Source organism: Microtus pennsylvanicus, chromosome 15 (genome assembly GCF_037038515.1).
Source record: "Microtus pennsylvanicus isolate mMicPen1 chromosome 15, mMicPen1.hap1, whole genome shotgun sequence".
NCBI classification, from domain to species: Eukaryota; Metazoa; Chordata; class Mammalia; order Rodentia; family Cricetidae; genus Microtus; species Microtus pennsylvanicus.
This window is the reverse complement of record NC_134593.1, coordinates 58320149-58347720: the sequence shown is the minus strand read 5'-3', so window position 1 is coordinate 58347720 and position 27572 is coordinate 58320149. Positions and strand designations below refer to the sequence as shown.

Below are 27572 nucleotides of genomic sequence, written 5' to 3'. Positions count from 1 at the left end.
TGAACAGCTGAGCAGCCAGTCAGTAGAATAAACCAAAATAGCACGGAAACGCCTCCATTTCCACCCCACGCTCAAACCTCGAGTGCACCCTCCGCAGGGATATGGGGAGAAGCGTGATGCTTCTGAGCTGGAAGCCTTTCCTGTAAGCTAATGAGCTGGCGCTGTCCCTGGTGGCCATCCCTGAGCCCAGCTCACTCTCAGACAATCTGGCAAGGAGAGGAGGGAGGGAGAAGTGAGAGAAGCAAGCCTTGAGAAGCTGAGCTCGCTTGATTTTAGAAAGGATGTTTAGTTTACCTGGAGTTGAGTCATTTTCAGCACTCTTAGTGAATCTGAATTAACGTTCCCTGGCCAATGTGACCCTGAAATGAAATCTATTCGGTAAATCACAATGGTTCAACTTGGTCTGTTTGACTCTGAGAAGGGAAAAACAAACAAGCAAACAAACATTTTCTTAGAGAGGGTTCTGTTCATATAAGAAAAGAATAGTAAAGTATGCTTCCCTAGCAAGAAAAGCCACTTTTTGAAAATAATGAAATGTGGAATATGGCAGATAGAAGTCTTTGAAGGTGCAAAGGGATTAATTGGGGGACTTCTTCTGGAGCTGAATAACATCCTTAGGATATTTAAGGAACTTAAAGGGAAATTCTCTTAATGTATTTGAAATCCTAACAGCCTTCTTATAATACAGATGAAATGACCTTGAGGAGGGGAATCAAGATCTGTAAGTTATTTCAAGTTCACTTCTCCATCCATCACACAACTCAAATACTGAGAATGACCAGTACAAACGCCAGTTTTCAGTAAGCAAAGCCATCCCTCTTTGTACCCCTCTGGTAGCTGGAGGCAGGCATATCTGTCTTACTTCATAGGACTGTTTCCTTGATTCCAACAGGCTGGATTCCAAGCATGGTTGCAACTGGCTTCTACAGTCACACACCACTGATCCACTTCATTATTGTCTGATGTGTTATTACTTCCTGACATTTTATTTATTATCATTAATTCCACAGCTCCCTGATTCTAAACCTCTAAAGCTTTTCTGCAGATACCAATTCTCCTTCCTGTTAAAAACAAACCAGAATCAAAGCATTCAAGCTATTAGGGGTGAGGAGAGAAGTCTGTGAATATCGAGACCCTTCACTAACATGATGTAAACCAACTGGACAGAATAGCCTGAGTCTGGTACAAAGACTTCAGTCGAAACAGAAAGATCATGTGATGAGACTCCTGATACGCAAGACTGGAGAAATCTCTTTACTCCTCCCGTGTACAGGCACTGGGATAAAGATGGTTAGAGTTTCAGTGCACTGATCACAGACCTTGCACATGGCAGATTTCTCAGGACATAGTGATAAGGTGATTTCAATTCCCTCGAGAAACTCAGATAAGCTATTTCTAAGGTAAATTTTTCATTGAAAATGTGTGTCCCTACTTCAGGGCAATAGAGCAGGTAAAGGCTGGGCGGCTTCCCGGAGTCCTACAAGTTGTGTGTGTAGTTGATGCACACAAGAGGAACTGGTCCAGGACATTACCTTCTCCTTTGAACTAATCCAACAGAAAAATTTTATGTGGTGCATGGGTTCATTTTAAAACTTTTGTATCCACAGAGTTTTACAATAATTTATTTCAGTCTGGAAACTATAGAGAAATGTGGATTCTGGACCATTTAAATAATACTCTTTTAAGTGGCACTAAGTTAAGGCCCAACAATGTCAGTATATTTGAAGTCAATTCCTGGCAGGCTCTTATAGATTTTTTTTTAATTTGTTTTGTTTTTGAGACAAGGCTCATTGTGAAGGCCACACTGAGTGGAGTCTGTACCTTCCTCATGCACCCTTGCCAGTGAAGATGGGAGCTACTATGGCTTACAAGAGGTTAGATGCTTAAGACAAAGTTTTGCTTCATAATTTTTCCTCCACAGCTTTACCCAATCTAAGATCATTGAGGCCAACATGGCACCAGCTATGCTCTCCAGTTTCTGTGCATCTCAAGAGAGAGTTTGAGGCAGGGAAGAAGGGTCAAAGTGCATATGACAGGCGGAAGCCAAATGACAAGTGCTCTATTGGGAAAGAAAGCTGTCACAAATCACTCTCTAGAAACTCGTGCGCTGGAATGAATTCATGAACCTAAGCAATGATAAGAGGTTCTTCAAAAAGCTTCAGAGTCTCCCCAGATCACCCTCAAATTTCATGACAAATAACAGAGCATGAGCAAAATGAGATAGCCCAAACCTATTAAAACCTACCACAGAATCTTCTTCCATGTTACCTTTTCCCTTTATTTTTCTTCCTACTACCCATTTCTTCTGCAAAAATATTAGTTTTCTCATTTCATTCATTTACTTCCAACAGTTCTCACTTTTGTTTCTATCCATCCATCCATCCATCCATCCATCCATCCATCCATAATGCATCCATCCATCCATCCATAATGCATCCATCCATCCATCCATCCATCCATAATGCATCCAACCATCCATCCATCCATCCATCCATCCATCCATCCATCCATCCATAATGCATCCATCCATCCATCCACCCATAATGTATCCATCCATCCATCCATCCATCCATCCATCCATTCAAGAAGCATTTATTTGCCAAGTCTTGTTCTAAGTGCTGAAGAAAAGGGTGGCAAAAAGAAAAGACCGGTTTGCTCATGAAGCTACTGCTCTGGTAAAGTGTGTGGGGCAGGGGAGTAGAAAACAAATAACTAAACACGGCAAGTTCAGAAAGCAACAAAACAGTGACTAATGACATGAACAATAGCTAGAAGCTACTGTGCATCAGAAGGCATCGCTGATGTGGAATCTTTTGAGTTAACCCTAGAAAATGAATACTGTCCGATTTGAGGAGGTTTATAGAAAGTCATTCTGAGCAACACAAATATCAAGTGCAAAAACCTTCAGAAGGAAGAAATGGAGAATGTTTGAAGAGCAGAAAGACAAATATCACAAACATGATAGACGACAGGCGAGATATCAAATGACAGTAGAGAGATATCAACCTTGGATATTCTAGACTGCCATTGACTTTGATTCAGTGGGAACTACTGAAGAATTTTAATTAGCTGCTATAACAAGCAATCGGTTAGGTGGGTTAAATAAGAGAAATAATTCACTACAGTCCTGGAGACTGGGAAATCTGAGGAGGTGAGGAAAGGGTGACTGATAAACTGGAGATTAAATTCCGGCTTCTGAAAGCTGCACATATAAGATGTGATGGTAAGCAGGCTACAGCAGTAGCTGCAAGGCCTTTGGTGTGGGCAATAAGACATAACAGAGACTGAGCTATCTGCCTGGAAATAACTTGCCTGTGTGGAAGAGGAAATGAGACAAGAAAAAGTCATTCAGATGTTATCCCTTGCACTTGCCTTTGGCTTGAGGTGAGGTGGGGGTGTTGGCTTTTAGTTTCTTAAGTTATTAGGATATATAGGGAAACATCACAATTCAGTTCTGTACTAAAGAGGCCTTCTTGCCACCCAGAAACTTAGAAGAATCAGACATTGAGAAGGGAGAAAGTGAAGTGGGAGTGAGAGAATTTATACCTCAGGTCTTTACCTTTGATAGTTTCCAAAAGGATCTAAACTAGCAAATATTTGCAGTGGCTGTTCTTTCTAACTTATAGTCATTTTGTCTTTCTGGTTAGGATAGAAGTTGAATACAAAAAGGAGAGAGGTAAGAGGAAGGAGAGGAGATGGGGAGGAAAGAGGAAGGTTGGAAAAAAACAGGCTAGAGGTGGGGGGATGAAGCAGAGAAAAGGGAGAGACACATATCAAGAACAGTCATTCCCAATTTTTTGTAAAGAAGGAGCTGTATTTCCTAAAGCACATGATAAATTAGACTTGCTAGAGCAGGGAGGCTTAATTGAATATGCTTGTTTCCCTTCTCTTCTTGTAATCATTTTAGGAGGGGTATGGTTTACAGGGATAGGCATCAAGTCTGATGAAGCAAACGAAAAGAATGGGAAAGTCATTCTTCACCTAAATACTGCAAATCAACGTCAGTCGCCCCTACCCTCCCATTGAAGATCCCACCACATGAATGATTCATGGTGAACCATCAGCTCCATACAGTCACTCCAGGAGAACAGCGAGGCTTTGCTTACACATAATTACTCAGAACTGAGTAGGAGGAAACCCCTGTCTCGGATCATGGGAGAGAATGGCATTCTAACTAAGGATGCCTTGGCAAAGTAAAAGTACTTTCCCTTGGACCTTTGAAATCCTTAATGAGTTGAATCATGTCAAGTAACAAAATAAACATGGATGAGAAACATTGGTTGGGTTTGGTCCAAAGTCTAGTCTGCTTTAAGACGGGCTTTCCTCATCATTGTTTAAACGTTATACAGTTTTCTATCAGCCAAGCCTGTGGTTTTATTTCATTTTTTTTCTTCTTAAATAAGATTTCAAAAGCCAGGCCCTAGCTGATGGTAATTAGTAGGCATGGGTTGACGTTCATTCTTACCGGTCTTTCCATGCATGCATAATTTCTGTGAAGAGAAAAGAAAATCCAATTACTTCCAAATCCAGCCAGTGTGGATCATCTGCTCTTGTGTTAGATCTTTAGAAATCACTCTTAACAATTGAAAGGAAGACATATGGTATTTGAGAACAGCATCTTGTAACCTTGTTTTTAATGTTAAGGAAAACAAATCCGGCTCTGTGACCATTATATTCTACTCCACAGATATCAAATTCCAGTAATCCCAACTCTGTAGCACATGCGGCACAAAGAATTGCTCCTGCCATAAGGAATTTATTGGTGATTTTACTCCCAAGGTCCCATATACATCTTGAAAAATTTAAAGATGCTATTAAGAACACTGAATTTGGAACTTTCCCGGAACACATCTACAACAAAAGCTGAAACTATCTGATGCAAGGTTGAAGGATACAGAACCTTCAAATTAAAGAGGGTAATATTTTCTACTCAATTTCCAAAAATAGATCCTATGACAAAAGATTCCAAAACTTCCTCACTTTTTAACTTCTTTCTTAAAATGTTGGCTAATTTCAGAAACTTCATTCATCTTTAAGTTCTAGAGATTACTATCAGATTGCAAAATACATTTTGGCAATAAAATATTTCTTTTACTACCTGAAATAGCATCATTTAGGTCTTCCATTTCTTGCATATACTTATTTTAGGGACTACACATGATGTTAAAGGTCACTCATTCTCAAACTGCCCATATCTCTTTTGCTTAGACACCAGCAAAATGTAAAATCCATTGTGTTAACATGCCTGAAATTCCAGTACTCAAGTAGAGGCAAGGAGGGTTACAAATCCAAGATCATTCTTGACTGCATACTGAATTTTGAGGCCAGCATGGACTGGGTAAGACCATTCTAAATAAATAAATAAATCACAATTGAAAATTAGAAAAAAAATTAACAGATTGAAAAAAATGCATTTTAAATAAGTCTCCTTTGAATGCTTCTAATAACACACTATTTAATATCAGTTTACATTTGTGATAAAAATTCCATTGCCTACCCGAATCTAAACTGCTGTGCTGCTGTGCTCAGTGGCTCTGTATCTCAGCAGAAGCCCAACTCACAGGAGTGCGAGACTTGCAGCTCCAGGGGATTTTCATTAAATGTCTAGCAAGACATTGATTGTGGACAGACAGAATTCTCCAGCTATGAAAATAAAGTTTGTGAATAATGCTTGGTCACAGCTTGCTTCTGCTTCTTCTAGTGGATTCTGATCCTCAGTAAAACTCAGTAAGAACTCCTTGACACAGTCCCAACAGGAGGTCTCTCCATGAGATTTGTTCATTCTGTTTCTCCCTGCAGGTTAAAACCCACCTCCTGACCCAGGCAGTGCAATCTTCACACACTCCAGCCAATGTCTCCCTCAGGGCCCACCCAGACTGCTCACTTCCCAACCGCCACCCATCTACTCAGTTTGTCATTCAGTAATAAGTACTTTGTGGGCATTTCACAGTAGAGAAAGGTGACTGAGACCCAGTCCTCATCTTTGTGGAACTCAGATTTAGGTGGGACATCAATACGTAGATACAAATCTATAAGCTCATAAATGAGCTGGGGCATTCCACATCAGGGAAGAGGCTTGGCATAAGGAATGCCGTAACAGAAGAGGTAAGAGTTTATTTGAATCTTTGGCTCCTGCTTGATAAGTTTTTTTTTTTTTTCTTGCCGGTTCTGGTGGCGCAGACCGGTAGGATTTGCTGAAGGAGGCAGAGGAGGGTGGATCTGGAGTTCAAGGCCAGTCTGGACTTTGAAGACACAGTTTGCTGCTTCCACCTTTATGTGGGTCCACAGGATCAAATTCAGGTCATCAGGACTATGTGGCAAGTGTTTTACCCTCTGGCCATGTTGCCAGTCCATACCTGGCAAGTTTCCTGATGTATTGGCTCCAAGTTGAGCTTTTAAACTTCCTGAAGCAGTATAAACTCCTTTCTTGTATGAAAACAAAGGCGTGGGAATGTTCAGTTTATAATACTGTATATATTATAGAGTCTTCCTCCTGGGATGTAGCCAGGGGAGCTATGGGAGGAGAGAGCAGAGGGGACAAGTTCATAGCCTTGCGGAGTCTCTGTGGCCCCATGTGGCTTTTAGACAGATGATACCAGCTTCCTACACACCTTCCCTGTCTTCCCTACATTCTCAAGGCCCTGAGTGAGTGCTTTTAGCCATCCAGGTGCTGCTGTTGGAAGTTCAGGGCCACAGCAGATACCTTAATTTCCATGAATTTACTAATGTAGCTCCTAGAATTACTTACTTCTGGGAAGAAGAACCTGAAGATCTTTCACCCATTGTCAAGGTTTCCCAGATGCCTTTCATAGCAACTCAAGCTGCAGGTGGGAGCACTTCCCCAAACCTCCAGACTGTTGTCCAAAATAGAAGACTACTTAACACCTTCCGAAAACCATAGCATTTTCTAAAGCAACTTCAGAGGTGTTCTGGATTACACATATATTATAGGGGTTTGTTTGTTTTCTCTTTCTTACTTTGAAATGTGTATGTTTTGATTAAAATTTACTTCAATGTGTTAATAATGTAATCAAATATCTATTGAAAGGCAAAATAGAGTATTTTAATGTTATTCCTGCCACTTTCAAGAACATTCTTTGCATTTAACTGCCAGTGCCATTGCCAAACTTGTTTTCAAAATTGTGCTTTTTTATTAAAAAAAGTGCTTAATTTTAAAGTATTACTTTGCCATCAGATAGTGTATTAAATGCATAATTTCCAATTCATTGTAACTTATTTATTTTTAAACAAAAGTATAAGAATACTTTTTGACTAAAGAAATTTGTTATTAAATTGCTTCCTCTTTTCTGATGTAGCATAAAACTTTTGAATTTAACTGCTGATAGATGAACATCTACAGAACCTCTTCTCAGTTGCCAGTCTTTGTACATGGTAAAACAAAATACAAATGTTTAGTTTATTTTTACCAAAAAAGGGGACTTGACACTACAGTCCATGCGAGATATCCTAAAGCAAGTTGTAGAAAAGCAGCCGGCCTCTAGGTCTGTGCGTGCAAAGTGTGCATATGTCGTGTGTAAGGGGAGAGCAGGGGAGGTTACAGTTTTTTGGAGTCCAGAAGTCAACTCTGGGTGCTGTTTACCAGTCACCTTCCACCTTGTTTACTGAGACAGGGTCTCAGTGGCATAAAAGCTTGCTTTTTCAGTTACTTTCCTGAGTGTAAACTTACAGAAGGAAGAGTTTCTTTGGATTTATGGTTTCAGAGGGGTGAGGCCATTGTGGCAGGAAGGCATGGCTGCAAATGGCAGGCATACAGCTGGAGTAGCCATCTGAGAGTTTACATCTTTAACCACAGCATGAAGCAGAGAGAGAGAGAGAGAGAAAGAGAGAGAGAGACAGAGACAGAGACAGAGACAGACAGAGACAGAGACAGAGAGAGAGAGAGAGAGAGAGAAAGAGAGTAGAAATGGCTACTTTTTAAATTTTCAAAGCCCAGCTAGAGTGACATACTTCCTCCAAAAATGCCACACCTCATAAAGCTCCCCTAAGAGCAGCACCAACTGGGAACTAAGCATTCAAATCTATGAGCCTATGGTGGACATTGCTTATCCAAATCACCATGTTTGCTGGGCAAACTAGGCTATATGGTCAACCAGTTTCAGAGACCTACCTGTCTCTACCTCTCCAGTTCTGGAATTGAAAGCCCATGTCACTGAGTCCAGTTTGTTTTCTTTTAACAAGGATGTTGAGGATTGAACTCAGGTCTTCATGCTTGCACAGAAATCCCAGCACTGAATGAGTCATCTGCCCTCCAAAGGCCCCACTTTTCTCCTGAAGAGATATATTCCTAGAGCACCCCGTTGACATTTGTGTCTAGGATGATGGTGTATTTCACATACACTCCTCTCAGATGCTTTCCAAGAATGACTCAAGCAAGGGCAAGCTGCACAGAGTCCCAGGCAGGGGACAGGGAAGGTTGCAGTGTGTTTAAGCATGACTGTGCTCATTTGTAACAGGCTGACTAATAATGCACTGTGGGTGTCTAGTCCAAGCAGACGCCAGAGAGAAAGAATTTGGCACTGGGACTTTAAATGTCAACATGGGTGGAGCCAACAGGACCAGCTGAACTAACTCCTCTCAGTCTTAGCTTCTCAACAGTGAGGCAGGTGAGTTAATGCCTGATTCTTACATCAGCAACAGTGATGGAAAAAGTCATGTTCAGAGACAAGTTGACTGCTGCTTATGGACAGTGGAAGACGAACAGGGTGACAGTACTTACGGTCATTACATAATCTACTGGAAGGGAATGGTTCTCTGGCCCAGATTCTGATATTGTTCCCCTCCCAAACCTCTTGAGTTGCCCCCCACAGTCTCCATTTCTTTCATCATGAGTGTCTTCCATGTTTCTATTAGGATATCTCTTTAAGCCCTGTTTACAGATTTCAAATGCTTTCCTATCCCAAAGTTCCTAAATCTTCTACATTCCTCAACAAGACATCATGGTCAAGCTTGACACAGCAATAGCACCACTCCCAGTACCAATTTTTTGCTCTAGTTATTTATCTATTGCCCTGACAGAGGGAACTTTAAAAAGGAAGTTTTTAGTTGCACTTATGGTTTCAGAGGGTCAGAGTCTGTGATGGTGAAGTAAAGGTATGGTGGCAAAAACATCTAATAGCTTGCATTTGGATCCACAAACAGGAAGCAGAGAGCGCATTGGAAATGCTCCAGCGATGCATTTCCTCTAATAAGGTCACGATTCCTATATCTTTCCAAATAGTTCCACCAACTGGGGGGCATCAGACATGGAGCTATAGGATTTATAGTTTTCCCTGCTTACTTTCAATTTTGCTTTGATATACTAGTTCATCATTACGCTCCAGTTCCACCCTTCTGAAATGATAATGTGTATTCTGTATTATTTTATGTTGGAAATAAATAATTTGATTTTTATTGTTATAAAGTGTTATAGTTTAGAGAGTGCACTGAATTTCAGGAAATATTTTGAACTTGGACTTTTTTTCCTTTTTTATTGAAAATTGATTTTTATATGCATATATTCTGATTACAGTTTCCCCTTTCCCAACTCCTCCGAGATCCTCCCCACTTCCCTACACACCAAAAACGCATGCACACACACTCAGAAAACAAACATGCATCCAAAATAAACATCATCAACCATAATCATGATAACCTAAAATCAAGATTAGGATAAACAGCTGGCCTTGGTGAGCTCCCTATAGATCAGCCCCACTGTCTCAGTGGGTGGGTGCACCCCTCGTGGTCCCGACTTCTTTGCTCATGTTCTCCCTCCTTCTGCTCCTCATTGGGACCTTGGGAGCTCCGTCCAGTGCTCCAGTGTGGGTCTCTGTCTCTATCTCCATCCATCACCAGATGAAGGTTCTATGAAGCTCACCAAGGCCAGCTGGACTGTGACTGAAAAAGCATGGGATAAAACCGGACTCTCTGAACATGGCGAACAATGAGGGCTGATGAGAAGCCAAGGACAATGGCACGGGGTTTTGATCCTAAGTAATGTGCTGGCTTTGTGGGAGCCTAGCCAGTTTGGATGTTCACCTTCCTAGATATGGACGGAGGGGGGAGGACCTAGGACTTATCACAGGGCAGGAAACCCTGACTGCTCTTTGGACTGGAGAGGGAGGGGGAAAGGAGTGGTGGGAGGGGGAGAAGGGTGGGAGGATGGGAAGAAGGGTGGGAGGAGGGGGAGAAGTGTGGGAGGAGGGGGAGGGAAATGGGAGGCTGGGAGGAGGCGGAAACTTGTTTTTTTTCCTTTTCTCAATGAAAAGAAAAACAGAAAAAAAAGATTAGGATAAACAAAGACAAGGAAAAGAGCCAAAGGAAAATGTATAAGAAACACATATAGCCATAGATTAACACATTTTCACACAGCTTTGAAAGAGTGGTGAGACCATCAAAGACTATGGAGACCTTTGAGGTTGGACTAAGTACATTTTGCATTATGACATGGATCCAAGCCTATGGGGGACAGGCAGCAAAACGTGGTGATTTGAATAGGAATTGCCTCCTCAGGCTCATATGTTTGAATACTTGGTCCCTAGTTGGTGGAACTCTTTGTGAAGGATTAGAAGGTGTGGTCTTTTCTGGGCGGTATGTCGCTGGGGTGGACTTTGAAGTTTCAAGACTTGAGCCACTCCCAGTGTGCTCTCTGCTTCCTGCTTTTGGATCAAGATACAAACCCTCTGCTCTTTCTGCCTCCATGTCTTTGCTCTACTATCATGGGCTCCAAACACTCTGAAACTGTAAGATGAATTAAATGTTTGCTTTAAAAAAATTTCTTGGTTATAGTGTTTTGCCACAGCAGTAGAAAAATAACTAAGACAGTGAATAATTGATGCTGAATCTCACTGCCAGATCTGCAGATTCTCATAGCCTGCGGGCTTAATAGAATGTCAATGCTCTGGCCCCATTCAAGACCTATTGAGTCAGGATGCCTGGGATGACCCAGAAACCCTTGTTTTAACCAGGTGGGCAGGTGATGGTGATGAAGCTTAAGATGCACTAACCTGGAGTAAAATGCACAAGAACTGGCTATCAGACAACCCTCAGGAGCTAAAACCCTAGAGCAGGAGTTAAGGAAATAGACCAGAGCTCAGGAATTTGACAGAGTAATTCAAACACAAGCCTAGTACCATGCTAGTAAGGGGGATGTTTTGCAAGGAAGCGATTAACATCCTTTAAATCACATTGCTTTCCTTATCTATCAGTAAAATCCACCCAGCCACAAAAATAAGACAAATGGGGTAAAGATAAGAAAATACTTTGCAAACACTCTATGAGGGCAACATAATAAATAATTTACTGGGAACATTGCCCGTGCATGAAAGAGTAAGCTTAGAATTTGGAGAATAGATAGTGAATTCTAGAATATAAATATGGAAATGAAATACACGGATGGGCTGGCAGGAGTGCTCTTTTACAAATCCAGGATGACAATTACAGATTCTTTCTCTGGACATTCTCAGGATGTGGATCAAAGGACATTTGATACAGCTGCAAACTGACAGTTAATAAATCCATGTAGAGATTTATATTATAACTAAGGAACACGCTTGTGAATTTAGATTGCAGGGCGGATGATAGAGTTTCCTTATAGAGAGAGAGTGTGTGTGTGAGTGTTGTGTTGTATCTATGTGTATGTGTACTATGTATCTCTGTGTGTCTGTGTCTGTGTTTGTGGTGTGTGTACACATGTGAACAAGACCAAGCACCCGCAACAGGTGTTGTTCAAAGAAACACATGAATCTGACTAGTTACAAGTTGAAGTGTTTTGAAGAAGTCGCGTCAAAGAAATAGAAGAAGCTCATCTACAAAGACTATCCTATGGGACTTGTGGCTAGAGAAACATCTATGAATATCTGCTGCCTCAGCACCCAGCTTCCAGAGACATGCAAGGCCTGCTTTAGAAAAGAGAAGGAAGAAAACCCAAACTCTTAATGGGATTGGAGAAAAAAAAATCTAATGTTTCTGGGAATAAATGGAAAACAAGTTAGTTTCAAATATTAAGAATAGAATAATTATTCCCAAAGCTAGAAGGCACCTGGCTACCTTCAAGTGTTTGAAATACGCTCTATAAAATTGTCTTGCATATGACTTTGAAGCCTCCCTTGCCTTGTCTTCCCCATCCTCCTTTTCTTCTTCAGCATGTCTCAAAGTTAGTATATTTGACATGTCAGAAGTTAGGGTGTTTAACATGGGAACCCAGGCATTGAGCATACTTCACAAGCTTTGAAGTTAAGTATTACGGAAAATCCACATAAAAATGAGAGTGCAAAGTCTAATGTGAAGCTCTCTGACTTCAGAAATGGGAGAGTTCACTGAGATGTAAAGTCTTTGGGTCTGGCTAATTTTGGTGTGTCATGTGTTTTATTTGTAAATTTTCAATAAGAAGGTTTATAAAAATAAAAAAAAATTTAAATCTTTTTAGCATTTTTATAATTAATTTTATGTTAGCATAAAAAGTGATGGAATTGTTTTGGCATTTTCAATACACATGTATCATTATGACTTATTTTTATTAATCCCCCTTCGTTGTCTTCCCTAATGCCTTCTATCTGTTTCTTGCTGGCCCTATTCTCTGCAAACACCACCTCTTCTGTGTTTTCATGCCACATGAACTCCATTACCCTTCCTTTGCCCACTTGATCACTCTGTTAAGACTTCTTTCTTCTCTTTTATGTTCCCCTTTGTGTATCTCCCACCATCACAAACAGGCATGCACTTTTAAATTTTTATTCTACGTATTAGGGGAAAGAAGTTTTGTTTGTGTTTTTGTGTCTGACTTGTTTCTCTTAGCATAGTGATTTCTATTTCTATCCGTTTTCCTGAAAATGCCATGATTCTATTTTTCTTTATGACTGAAACATTGTTGCGTACATCTGACATTTTCCTTATGGTTCATCTATTGGTGGACATCTATGCTGATCCCATTTCCTAGCTATTGTGAAGAATGCAGCAATAAACATGGATATACAGAAATAAATGTGGATATCTCTTTGGTATCATTAGGGTCCTTTGGATTTCTCCCAAGCAAGAGTTGGGTCATAAGTAGTTCTACTATCTATCTATCTATCTATCTATCTATCTATCTATCTATCTATCTATCTATCTATCTATCTACCTATCTACCTATCTACCTATCTCTATCTATCTATCTATCTATCTATCTATCTACCTATTTCTATCTATCTATCTATCTATCTATCTATCTATCTATCTATCTATCTATCTATCTATATCTATCTATATCTATCTATATCTATCTACCTATCTATCTCTATCTATCTATCTATCTACCTATCTATCTCTATCTATCTATCTATCTATCTATCTATCTATCTATCTATCTATCTATCTATCTATTTATCTATATTTTGGGGGAACCTCCATACCGATTTATGTAGGATCCACAACAGTTGATACTTCTACCAGTTTTGTATAAGGATTCCTCTTTTCCCACATCCTTGCCAGCATTTGTCATTTGTTTCCTTGATGATAGCCCTTCTGACTGATAGGAGATTCAATCTCAAAACAGCATTAATTAGCATTTTCCTGATGACTATGGATGGCAAGCAGTTTTTATCAAATTATTGGCCAGTTATATTTTTTGAGAACTGTCTATTCAATTCATTAATCTGTTTAGTGATTTTCATTTAAATGTTTATTGACCCAGTGAATTTTAAGAGTTTAACTTTTGCACTTCTGAAAATAGTCTAAGCATGAATCCTCACTGTCTCTACTAGCCATCTTCATAGTTTCTACCTTCCATTTTTGCTGCTATCCAAGATGTCCCCTGACTCCTGTCCCTGTGCATACATAAGTTTATAATACAGTGATTGTGTGATTGCTGGACACTGGAGGCAACTAGGTGCCAGTATGGCTGCTGCCTCTCATAATGATGACCTAGCACTATTATCCCATTGGGCAGAGGCTCATGGTCTATTGATCCTTTGTTGTTGTTGTTGTTTACCAAACAGAAATGAATGCTTCTTGAAATTCTACCTGAAAGGCAAGAACACTGGGAAGCATGTAAGGAAAGAAGCAAAAACTAGTGGTGCAAATTAACTTGCTGATTATTTTGGAGAATTAGACTGTGACAGAAGAGACTGGATATGGCACATCCTGGAAACTAAACTGACCAATGGCATGTGAATATCGGAATCAGCTACAAGACAAGCTGACCACAACCCAAATGGCTGGTTACTTTTATCAAAGACAGATAAAGTTGGGTTAACTGGGGAAGCGTTGTGCTTGAGATCTGTTGCTAAAGTAACTTCATAGACATGATGAAGTTTCACATTTGAAAGAAAAACACTACTAGTCTAAAAGCTAGACACATGAAGATTAGTGCTCCAGACTCACCACTTCTAAGTGTGCACGTTTTTAGAAATGAGACTCGTCTGTTTTCTGTATAGAAGAATAAAGGCAAATGTACAATTTTTAGAAAATTTGACTTAAAATTACTTATCTTATAATGAAAAGATAGTAGACACTACTTTCCCATAGTGCAGACTTTTTAATAAGCATTATTTTATACTAATTGGATGCATAATTTATACAATTTCTATATTTTCCTTACTAAATATTATAACACAAGGAAATTTTCATTGTTCTAATTATTAGTATGTTTAAAGCCCACATGTACATTCCTAGAATGGATAGGTCACAAGTTATTTACATTTTATTTTTATTGATCAACACTGTTTCCTCGTTTCCCTTTATTCTATATAAAAAGACAAAGAACAACTTTGACATAAAATTTTTCTGTATGTAAGATGATTTTCTTTGGGTAAATTCCCAGACTTAGAATTATCTGTCTTAGACTTGGGAATTTGAAAGACACTTTCTTCATATTGTTAGATTATTTCCCAATGAATATATAATATTTCTTTCTTCTGTGAGTAATACACAATCTCCAGTATCATACATCTTAACATTTTTATCTCTGTTAATTTGATAAGCAAAAATTCATAACCTGCTTTTGTGTTAATTTGTATTTATCAATGTATCAATGGGAAATATTTTATCATATTTGTAAATGAAACATTTTCTTTAATATATATTTCCTGAAATTTTTAATTTTATTGGTTTTTCAATTTAGATACCTACATTCTTTTATGAAAATTAAGTGAAATAAATTCTGAGCACATAAAACATTTTAGTTGGTATGAGAGGACCAATTGCTAAACACAGAATAACTCACAGGTTCAAATATCCACCTTGGGGCTCTGACATCAATCAGTAGTGTTTGAAAAAAAAATAATGTCAAGTTAAAAAAAATCAACCACTTATTTTACCAAGTGTTACCCTGCATTAACAAACCTTTACAGACACAACAGTTAGATCATCATATTCAAATAAAAGAGACTCAACATCCACTAGCTTAAGTTATTTCTTATGTGACTAGTATATAAATGGAAGAGTTAAATGTTGACTGACAAACACCCTAAAAACCTGGCCCCTCCTTTCCCAATTGTTTACTGGCCACTAGAGTGAACACATCTGCCAGTTCATTGCTTAGTAAACATTAACTGGAAGAAAGCAAATTTAGTGATCTTTGTGGACTTTCAAATTTCCTTTGCCTGGAGAAAGGCAATTGAGAAGTGTCAAATCAGGCCAGCACAACACCTGGATATAAATTGTGGTTGGAAACCTCTTTTTTCAAAGTTCACTCAATGAAGGAAATAGTTGGTCTTGGTCAAGAGGGCAATTGATCTCCTGGGCTATTGACAAAGACCATAAATGTATGCTCATTATTCTTGCTCTGTCAACAGCCGCTGACATTTCCATTTGACTGATCGTAGATCAGTCATGGAAAAATACAAGGTAACTGACTCCCTTTTCCTAAAGTTCAGAGATTCAAGATGTCTCAGGAACTGAATTATTTGCAACTTCCTGCTTTTCTGTTCCTTAAGAGCCATGTTAGAGTTGATACTGAGCATGTACATTTGTATTTGGTGTTCGTGTGTATGCTCAGTAAAATACCATGTTAGTTCTAGATGGCATCCTCTGATTAACATTCCCTGGGGAAAGTCAGAATTTGTAGAAGAATGCAGTGTTAACAGCTAATTATGTATAGCTTCAATACACATGCTTTTGAAACCCATTTGATCTTCATTATTTCCACCTATTAATTTGCCAATGATGCCTTTTCCCTAGAAAAAAAGTGAGAGCTGTGCTTTCAAAGAGAAAACTATTATTTCGTTAAAACAAAATAAAAAGCCATAACTCTATTTTCATTAAAACACACCCAACACTAGAGTGTTCATGTATCCTCACATTTCTTCCCCATTTTTTGGTGTGTCAAATAGCAGGCATATTTAAAATAGAACTCCTGGTCTATGTCTCTTTTAGCCAGTTCTTTGTCCAAATCATCCATTCAAATATTTCTGGTCTCCAAAAGCTGATGCCTTTAAAAGCAAAAATTCTCAAACAGCAACTTCTTCTTAGGCATTTGATAAGCTCTGAGGACAGTTTTCTGTGGTCACAACTGGAAGTGTGACTGGTCTCGAGGTAGAGAGCAGAGATACACTCTACAAAGCACAGGAAAGCCAATAACAAAATATTCAACCCAAAACATCTCGACTTGAGTAGTAAATGACAAAGACTTTGCAAAGCAAAAGGGACTAGAATGAGACGATGATCATCACCACCTTCAATTACAAGACTAACATCATTGCTTTGCTGTCCTCCCAACCAGGGCTTCTTAAACCTCTTTTGCTCGCAACTTTTTTCACCCAGGTACTTTTTATACATCCCTGATAAACAGATGCACTTAAATACATATATAAATCAAACATAAATCACAAAGTAAAACGATCCTCTAGTATGCATATAATTTTGCCATATATTAAAGACAAAAGCAATTTTGTGGAGTATAAAAATCTACGTCAAATAATTCATCTAAAAGTACTTTTCGTTCTCATTTTGACACTGAACTAAAGCTTGCATGATTGTGTTTCCAGAGATACTATATTTGATTTTTGTGATCCCATAACTTCCATTACCAAAAGCATTTTATAATTTTAGTCTGGAATAAAAAAGTCTTGGTGTAATCATGTAAGACAATGCAGAGGAAGTTAAAACAAGCCTAATTAAGTATAAATTATCTGGCTAAAAATCATTACAAGTATTGAATTGTGTTAAATAGACCTTGGCTAAAAATCATTATCTAGTATAACAATATAATTCCAATGTGTTTTGTTTGGATTTATTTAAAAAAGTTTTTTAATGACTACAAAATTATGTAGCATTTTTCTTAGATACCTACATTTACTGAAGCAGGTATTATCTTTCAATAGTATCACAAGTCTATTGATTTGAGTCCACACCCAGAAACCCAGGACATTTATCCAAGTATTCATTAAGAATTCTAAACACTATTATCAAAGGAAAAAGACACATGTTGGCAGAGGACAACCACCACCTGCCACCAGCTCAGCAACAATCCAATGTTTATATCCCTGCTCCAAGGCAGAGAAGAAGCATCTACTACACAGCCTGCTATGGATACAAGCTACTCCCCAGACTGAGATAGTTCTCTTCCCCCTTCTTTTCAATAAGTCTGTTTGTCTTTTGCAAATCATGTGGCATCTTTTTATCTCATTGGAGACCACATGTTAATAAGAAGAGACCCCTGAACTGAGACATGTCCTTCCCCTGTGAACCCAACTGTTCATCAGACTGTTCTTGTTACTTCATCCATCTGCTGCAAGGCTGTGCACTTGGGGATGACCAACTTTCATTTCTATTCAACAACCCTATGTAGAGACCAGGGATCTTTTTTAGTTACTGTTCTACTGCTGTGAAGAAACACCACAACCAAAGCAACTTTTACAAAAGAAAACATTTAACTAGGGCCTTGCTTACAGTTTCAGAGGATTAGTCCACAGTCATTGTTGTGGGAATCAAGCAGGCATAGTGCTGGGGCAGTGGCTCAGAAAGCAAAGAAAAACTGACTGGACCTGGCATGGGCTTTTGAAAGACCACCTCCAGTGACACCTTCTTCAACAAGGGAACACCTTCTAATCCTTCCTAAATGCCTTCTACTTGCAACCAAACATTTAAGTATGTGAGCCTATGGGGATCATTCGCAATCAAACTACCACAGTCTCCATCTCTAAGTATCACTGTTGAGAGATGATTCTTCCTTACACTGGTAACACTTCACCTTCTTACAGCACTGGGAACACTAGGCAATTAAATAAATAAAGCCATTCCTTGGATATAAAGATATTGCTCAGGTCCAAAAAACAGAGTAACCAGAGCTGAAAACTCAATAACAACATTTCTAATAGACAAGCCAACTGCTTCTTCAATGATTACATTTTCTTCCTACACAGTCTAGAGTGACTGGAAAGGACATACCATGTCTTTATTTTCTTCTCCTGGGTTGTGTAAAAGTTTTCTCTTTATTGTGGAATATTCATCTTTGGCAAACTGAAGATACATGATTCTTAATCTTCACAGAACTTACCTGGTGATTTTTATTCTTACCAAAATCTGCTGCCTACTTGGCAATTAACATTATTCTACAGTGTGACTGTAGAATGTCACTCATAGAGAAAGTAAACGTACAAAAATCCTTTAGAATTTTTTTCTTTTCTGTGTATATCTATTCACATATGAAGCTAAACACACAACTTTGAGGAGTTAGTTCCCTCCTTCCACCTTTACGTGGGTTCCAGGGATCAAACTCTAAGGTCAGTTGGCAGGCCTGCATGACCACTACCAATATGTTCTGAGCCAACTTGTCAGCACCAAAATATCTACACAGAAACCCAGGGGAGATATTAGAGCACAGAGAACCAGACACTATTGAAGGGAAGCTTCGCAATTGTCTTTATATTTTTGAAAACTTACCAAAAGATACAAATATCCTTTACATACAAAGGTAAAAAATACTTCAGGAAGAAAGAATATCGGCTAGAATGGTATATTGTTGATATAATATAATGGAAGGCATACAGAATTTAATGTAACATACACAGTAATTATAATAATTAAGATGCAAATAATTATTTGATATTGGATGAGTCATTTATTTCATATTCCTCTTATAACACAGAAGAGTATGATAGGAGTTATTGTGTATGGCATAAATGAGACATGCTGTTTAGAACAAAATAACTACCAAGGAACAAAGTCTGTTATATAGTTTTCTCCCCTACATTCTCCTTCTTTGACTTATTTAAATGTCGTTCTGAACTTCTGACTAAGCTGTTGAAATTCACCTGAATCTGATCACAGTCCTGGGCCTGCAAAAACTTAAACCTGACTTTTCAAACTGTCATCTGCTAATTACAAACTCATATTTCTTGCTTCTTCTCTTTTCTTCTTTTTCACCAGTCTCATCTGAATGACTGTAGCTAGTGTTAGTTTCAGGTGACTGAACCCTGTGGCAGACAAGCTATGTAACCTCCTCACCCTGATGGGGACATTAGGAAGAAACCTTGCTTCACTGACAAGGACACAGAAACCTAGAGAGGTTATGTAACTTTCTCCAGATGGTGAACCTTGGGTCTGAAATAAGAGGAAATCCCATACAAATAAACAAAATGGACAATTGGCAATGAGATTATCCTCAACCAACAGAAAAAAAGGTATCAGACAAAGACTAAATGATTTTCGATTACTTTTCAAGGTATTCAAGAACTCTCTGCATTTCTATTTTCCATAAAAGATGTAGTGAATAGTATCGTGCTTACTTTCACACCACTGAAAACATTTCTCTGACTTATAAAGCCTTTAGCAGTAAAAATATTATTTCTACGTATCTGGTGTTCCAGTCATGGAAACAAGCGAGTGGTGCCAAGCCGAGATGAAAAGCCTTCCCTACCTACCTACTTCCTATGACAGTATGGAAAAAGTGATACTAAATTTTATTACTAGGGTAGACATCTATTTGTTCTGTATGACTTAGTTATTTGTTGGCTTGGAGACAGAGGTTAAATGACATAATTCCCGACTGTTCTTAGGTTTGGCTACTTACAACAGAAACTGCAAATCTTTGTGCCTGAGAGAAGTCAGCAGCTTATCGGGTTCTCACACTGAAAAACACGATGAAGGAAGTTCAAGGCTGTGAAGGCGCCTCCACAGTCACCTGGAGACTTAACCATGTTTCCCTTCCTCCTACCTTTCCCGTGAGTCTGTGCCCTAGAGCTGCTGTGACAAATGCCACAAACGTACTGGATTAAAGCAACAGCGATTTATTTTTCCCTACTTCAAGAGACAGAAACCTGCTGTAAGTTTCACTGGGACTGAGGCAAGAAGAGTGCCCTCCTTGAAAGCTTCTGGAGAAAATGAGTGTTATAATCCTTGTAGCTATTGATCCTATGAGCCTGCCTTACCGAGCAGACACACTTTCTATGTCTGCTTTGCTCTTCTCTCTGTGCTAGAGCTCCCTCTCATAAGAACACATGTGGTTATATTTAGGGTCGTCTATGGTTTGAATGCCCTCTCCAAACTCATGGTGAATTTTAAATGCCGTTGAGACAACACCAAGACCAGGAACTGATTTAAGAAATGGTTCAGTTACAGAGACGCCACCCTTATGAAGGGATCACATCCATTGTCTTGGAAGACAGTGATGTGAGAGTGGGCGTATGTCTAGAATGCTTGCGTGCTTCTTTGTCTTCCAGCATGGAATGGTTTTGCATGGAAGACCTAGACAGTGTCATGGTCTTGGAATTCCCAATCTTCGGAACTGCAATCCACATCAACTTCTGTTGTTATAATTTACCCAATTGTGATATTCTATTAAAGAAATAGAACATAGGCACTCTGAATAATGCAATACAATCTTTTTTCTAAACATGCTTTATTTAATCCCACCTGTGAAGTTCTTGTGTTCAATATAAAGTGACACTCTCAGGTTCCAGGGCCAGCATATGAATACTGGGCAGAAGAGGGACATGGAAAAGTTTATTTTTTCAGCCAATTGCAATGGATCCTTTACCCAGTATAAAACCTTGTTTACATTCCAACAGTCAGAGGTCAATTACATGTCCATATTTAGCTGTGAGTTATGCTGGAAACTAAGGTCTTTTTTTTAAAAAAAATCATAATCTCAGTTTTGTTAGGAGGAAGGGAGAGTGGGCATTTTAGGGCTGCTAGCAATGTCTGTTACCATCTGTCAATTTTAATACCTGCTTGCATGTTTCTTCATAAACATCTGCTACTCTGTCTTGCCTCAAGAGCAAAATATCTAAAACTCGAGTCTCAGATCTCTTAGTTGTTGGATCATCATCATCTTACGAGTAAGACTCTTTGTGTTTCAGCTATCTGTTCCCAAACACCAAAGCATAAGGTATCTAAACATAGCTTCCCTGGACAGTGGCACTCTCTTGAAAGCTGTATCTGGTTGAACAGGAATAATGGCAACTCCCTATGTGGGCAGCAAGTGCTTCCGTTACTGTGGTGTGCTTCCAGGGATCCTTCTGCTTTTATCCTCCACAGAGCCTCTGAAGCAATTAAGACCATGCGCAGTTCTGCCTAACTCAAATAACCTTTCTTTTGCCTGTAATGGCTTGAAACCATTAGGATTATTTGGGGGATTCAGTAGGATTTGGTTTGCTAGATACATAGTTTCTTCAAGGACCTGGTAGGCCTCCACTGCATTTGTTTCTAGGCCATCCTATATATCGGTAACCATAGATAAAAGCCTTGTAGTACCACATGTTTTAAAACTGGAGTCTTTTAGTTATAGCCTCTGAACTCGTTCTCCCTTCTCTCCTGCTTTAGATGGGCCTTCTCAAAACAATTTGACAGGCACAGTTGGAGTGGGGCCCCAACACCCTTCTCATCTTTACCACAACTGGCTGCTAAGATGGAAGTTATTGGGAAATGTGCTTATTTATTATCCATGAACTTTTGCAGTTTTTACTTACAGTTGCTTCACTCTGGGATGTAGTTCCATAAGACCAATTATAGTAATTCCATCAATAATTATTTACTTGAATATAAGATTATATGTTGTAAAAGGTTGTTTGTTCCTGGCTGCTCAGCCCTGAAATAATCTCAAAGAAACCATATTATTTGCAATACTGTTTGGCCAATAATGTAAGTGTATTTCTGACTAACTCATATCTTAAATTAACCCATCTCCACTGATCTGTGTATCACCACAAGGCTGTGGCTTACCAGGTAAAGTTCTGGTGTCTGTGTCCATCGAGGCCACATGGCTTCTCACTGACTCCACCTACTTTCTCCCAGCATTGTGTTTAGTTTTCCCCATATAGCTCTGTTCTGCTAAGCCACTGGCCAAAACAGATTCTTTATTAACCAATGGTATTCACAGCCTACAGATCCCACTTCAGTAATGTACTCTAGAACCAGACTGTCTAGCTCAAGTCAAACATACCATGTATTCACTATGCAATTGACAACTTCTTCACTTTTCTGCTCCTCATGTAAAATGCAATTAAAATAGCATTTACTTCATTGTTTTGCTTAAGAATTGTGATTTTTTTAAGTACACAAAATACTAAAATGGTATGTGGCACATTATGTGCACATTTGGGTGGAAATAACTGCCCATACATAACTGAAATTGGTAGATTCTTGCCAACATTTGCTGTAAGCACATTCAGGTACCAATGTTTGAGTTCATTCCTTTTGCAGACTCATCTAAAATGCCAAAAAGTAACCAGCATAAGACAATACGCTGACTCATTCCTGAAATTTCTTAATCAGTAATCAAAGTATGTATCCTGCCCTGACATCATGGTAACAGGGTTACCCTACATATAACACAGCGTACCAAAAAGTTTTTCACCTGGACCTTATATTACCTAAGTAGAACCCATGTTTTAGTCATTATCACTACCAATGACCACTTCTAGGCACTAAATAACTTATTAATTGAGCTTTGATATGTCTTCTCATGATATATGTTCTTTGTAACTAAAGCGTAGATATGAGGAACTCTCATTTCTTTTTGCGTGGAAGTCTGAACTGGGGTAGTTATAGAAAGGCATATTCATCACCTGTCAACCTGGGACATGAATTGCCTCTGCATTTCTGTGCTACCATCAGCAGAATGTGTTCCCATTCACACAGTTCAGGATGGCAGGCCGCCACCATGCTTCATGCTAAGCAAGGAAAGGAGGGAAGGAAGAAGGAGAGAAGCATGTGTGCTGGGAAGCTGAGCACACATGTAGAGCTTGTTGCAAGGCCACGCCTTGCAAGGGAGTTTGGGAAATATGGTCTTGAGCTGGTGGCACTGTGCCAAACCCCAAATCAAACTCTCTGTTATCACAGAAGAAAATGATAACGAGCCCTGTGGAGACAACCAGAAGCCTCTGTTACACTCACTGGAAATGATTCTTTCAGAAGCCTCTGTTACACTCACTGGAAATGATTCTTTCTCTAATGTAGCAAATGTCTGTTTAAAATAATGCAGTGTATGCAGCCTATTCAATCTCTACCTCTTTCCCTAATGCAAGAAAAAGTAAAACCAGTGGGTCCATATGCATTCAATAAAGAATAAAATAAAAGCCAATAGCATATATCAGATGACAACCCTGTCTCAGAATAGTTCATGGTTTTTCCTTAAGATATAATTCCATTTCCTGAAATTGGAATCAATTTGCATGTGCAGATTTTGAAAATAGAGACCCAAATATTTGTATATTCGTGTAGCATTTGCTTGATGTAGATTTATTGTATTTATTGAGATACCTGTTTTAACCCTTCCATGCTTCTCCAACTAGTCAAGAGAAAAGCAACACTTTAAAAAAGAAAATACTTAACTTGACACAAAACCAATCTTTTGTGTTACTTTTGAATGTGTAGAAAGAGCCTCAAAGACCAACGGAGAAAGAGTCTGGAAGAATATCTGTTATCCTTTACACTGTTTAGCTTTTCTTTGTAAAGCAGAGAAGAAATAAAAGAAACAAAACCTCAGTGCTCATGGTTTTACAGATGTCACAAAATCTCAAGCTTAAAAATCCCACAAAGCATTTAAGAAGGAAGAAAACGCAATATATAAATGGTTTGCTTTGTTTCTTTATCGAACAACTTTGCTGCCTTGGCGCCTAAGCTTTTTTGGGGGGAACTTTGGGGGTTGGCTGCATTGTTGGTTTTGTTTTCAGTGATGTTCAGCATTTTGTGCCCTGATAGGAATTTTAATGAATGGGAAACAAAAAACACTGGTACCAAGCTGAGCCCAGTGGATGAATCAGGTAGGCGTGTGTATCCATTGCACCAATCGCTGGCCATTTTCTCGTGCCACTGTGGCCTAAATGTCAGTCAACCAGACATGTCATCAGAGAGGCAAGTTTTCAAAAGATACCAGACACTTTCCAAACATATTTCTTTACAGGAATAGAAACAAAGCTAGTTTTGCACGAGGACACAGTAGTCTGTGGACAAATGTTCTGCATAGTTCCTTGGGGACTCAGTAAATGTGCCAGCAGGACCAAGCCACTCCAGACATGGCAGCTCCTCTGGGCCATGCTTCTCAGTTATGTGAGGTTTGCTCGAGAGCTTCAGTGCAGCTGTGAGGAACTATCCATGTCCTTTTTCAGTCACCCGAGTTCATAAATACAGCAGCAACTCATCCGTTTCCCCCTTTCATTTTCAGAATATTAATGTAGGCAGCATGTGTTTGGAACTTTTTAATACAAAAGGCTTAACCCCCTCCCCCAAAGGGGAGTTCCTGTAGGTCAGGTAGCACCCCATTCCTTTTGAGGGGCTACTCATTATTTCCGTCCTACAAACTCATGCTTAACCATGTCCAGGAAGGATCCTACCTGATTCCCTGGTACTTCTTAACCTACCTAACAGTCCTTCCCTCATCCAAAGGTACTTTCATTACACCAGGAAAATCCCAAGGTTTAAAACTAGAGTGGGCCCCTTTCTGTCTCAACACTAGGCCTCTCCAGGCTCCCCATCCCCAGTTCTCTTAAGGTTACAGTCACAGGCTTCATGCTGCCCAGTCTTCATATGTGTCACCGTGTTTTCCTATCCCTAGCGGTGTATGGCTTGGCCACAGAAACAACCCAGTTAAATAAAGTAATTCCAAGATCATTTGAAGCAAAGGAAGTCAGACCCATGTGAAAAAGCAGTTCGAGCAATAAATACGGGGCTTGCTGAGGTATCAGCAATTACACAGTTAGTACTCCTTACCCATGTTTAGTATTTTTGTCCCTATGTACAGCCATGGCTGCTCTTTAATCCAAGCTTGCTTTTTGTGTGTGTATTTTTTTCACTGCTGACTAACCAAAACCTGGAGACAAATAAGTGTTTGTCAAATGGTTGTTTAAATTAATTATATGAAACATACATGGCATGATCTCCTTTCATAAAAAAATAAAAACTATCTGAGAATACTACATTTATAATATTGCACATCTGTTACAGAGAGCAGAGCCCCTTGTTTGTCCCGGCTGCTCAAAGACTAGCTTATACCCTAAATAATCATAGAAACTGTATTCATTTAAACACTGCCTGGCCCTTTAGTTCTAACCTCTTATTGGCTAACTCTCACATCTTGGTTCAACCCATTTCTAATAATCTGTATGTCAGCACGAGTTTGTGGCTTACCAGGAAAGATTCAGCATATCTGACCTGGAAGCTCCAGGGCGGCTCTCTGTCTCTGCTTTTTTTCTCCCAGAATTCAGTTCTGTCTTCTCTGCCTACCTAAGTTCTGACCTATCGAAAGGCGAAGGCAGTTTTTTTATTCATTAACCAATGAAAGCAACACATAGACAGAAGGACCTCCTACACCACACATCTTTAAAAGTTTTAATAATTTAAAAGTATACAGAAAATATTCCATAAGATGTTCATAGCATTTATCTCTAAGAGGATCTGGTCATGCTGTTCTGTGGGCTCTCTGTTTTCCCTGCAACATTTTCTCGCTCATTTTTTAAAATAAGCAAACGTGGGAGAGGGAAACAGACTTAAACGAGTGAGGCTTCAGTGTGTGCTGTGCTCTCGGGCACGTTTAAATCTTAGTCCTCAATAATTCTGTGAGGCGGGTCACAGATCATATTTTCTAACAAATACAAATGGCACAGACACTTAGTGACATACAGTAATAGCGAAGAGCATATTGTACCTTGTTTCAGATGTGAGATTCAGATATGCACACTGGCCAGGTTCCTAAGAAGGCATTCCGGGCTCCACTGCTGCATATTCAGGTAGTACTGTTAGCCATTACAAATAACACAAGCAAGAAACAGTCCTTAGGCAGATAACTCAAAGCTTAAACAAGCAAAATAAACCAAAGAGCCATTTTACAGTGTTAATGTAAATGGCTTTGATTTAATATAGTAAATCTTTCTCTACCCCACCTGTGATCTCCTAAATCAGGACATGGAGACGTATTTATTACGAAAGCTCAGCCGATAGCTTAGGCTTGTTTCTAACTAGCTCTTATAACTTAAATTAACTCATTTCTATTAACTTACGTTCTGCCTCAAGGCTTTATTATCTCGTCTCTGCAGTGCCCATCCTGCTTGCTCTCCAACCCTTGGCATCTCCCTCTCCTCCCTTCTTCCTGCAAAGTAAAAAGAAAGAACATCACACACATGCACACACATACACACACACACACACACACACACACACACACACTGAAATAAAGAATAGCATAAAATTTTTAAAAAGAAAAAAGAAATGGAAAGTCCCTGACATTATAACATAAGGAAACTCCAGGGATGCCGGTGAGTTTGTTGTCATTGGCCACCTACTGCTGAGCATGCACCCTCTAAGAGTTTGCTTCCCCATTGAGATTCTTTTGGAGGAAACTAAAATTTCATTTGCAAGTGGTTATCAATTGGAGATTGCTTCTGGATTAGGGATGGGTACATGTGTCCCCTTCTTCTTTCAGCTCTAGGTCCCTATCTGGTACAAACCTGTGCACACTGCCTCAGTATCTATGAGTACATACATATGTATGGTGATACTAACTTTTAGAGAATCTTGTTTTCTTGATGTCCTCCATCCCTTGTGGTTCTTATATTCTTTTGCCTCCCCTTCAGAGGAGGGGAGGATTTGAGGGAGACAGCCCATTTAGGGCTAAATGTTCCAAGGTCTTTTATCTCTCTGCAATAACATCTGTCAATGGGTCTCTGCAGTGGTTCCCATCCGCTGCAGGAAGCAACGCTCCTGATGGCCACCAAATAAGGCCCTGATCTACAGTGCAGCAGAATATCATTAGGAACATTAGCATAGCGCAACACCTGTTCTATGCGCTACAGTACAGTTTGCGAGTTGGGCAAGGGCCTGGAGATTAAAACACACACACACTCAGAGAGAGAGAGAGAGAGAGAGATGGGTAATTCCAAAAATTCCCCAAGAATTCCCTCTTTATTGTGTTCTACGCAAGCTTATATAGGGTCTCCTTGACTAATGGCTTTGCCCTAACTCTCAGCTGCAAGCCCACCAGAAACCACTCTCCTGCCATCAGGAACTCCTGAGGGTCTTGTGCTCAGAGCAGCTGCAAAACAAGTTGTTTGCTCAGAGCAGCATCAAGCATAAAAAAACAAGTTGTTTACTCCAGCAGGCAGGGGCGGAGGGGGTGGTCACAGGAAATTCAGGGTTTGGGGGTCCACAGTCCCCAACACATT

The 27572-nt window shown here is 39.4% G+C and overlaps 1 long non-coding RNA gene across 1 annotated transcript; it reads right to left on the bottom strand.

The window, feature by feature from the left end:
* Positions 1 to 304: 304 nt before the first annotated feature.
* LOC142835685 (uncharacterized) lies at positions 305 to 26122 on the bottom strand. Its single transcript, XR_012907916.1, has 4 exons — positions 26060 to 26122; positions 21885 to 22003; positions 4466 to 4490; positions 305 to 413 (listed from the first exon to the last, which is right to left on the bottom strand). It is a non-coding gene; the product is annotated as an uncharacterized LOC142835685 (long non-coding RNA).
* Between the last annotated feature and the right edge of the window lie 1450 nt (positions 26123 to 27572).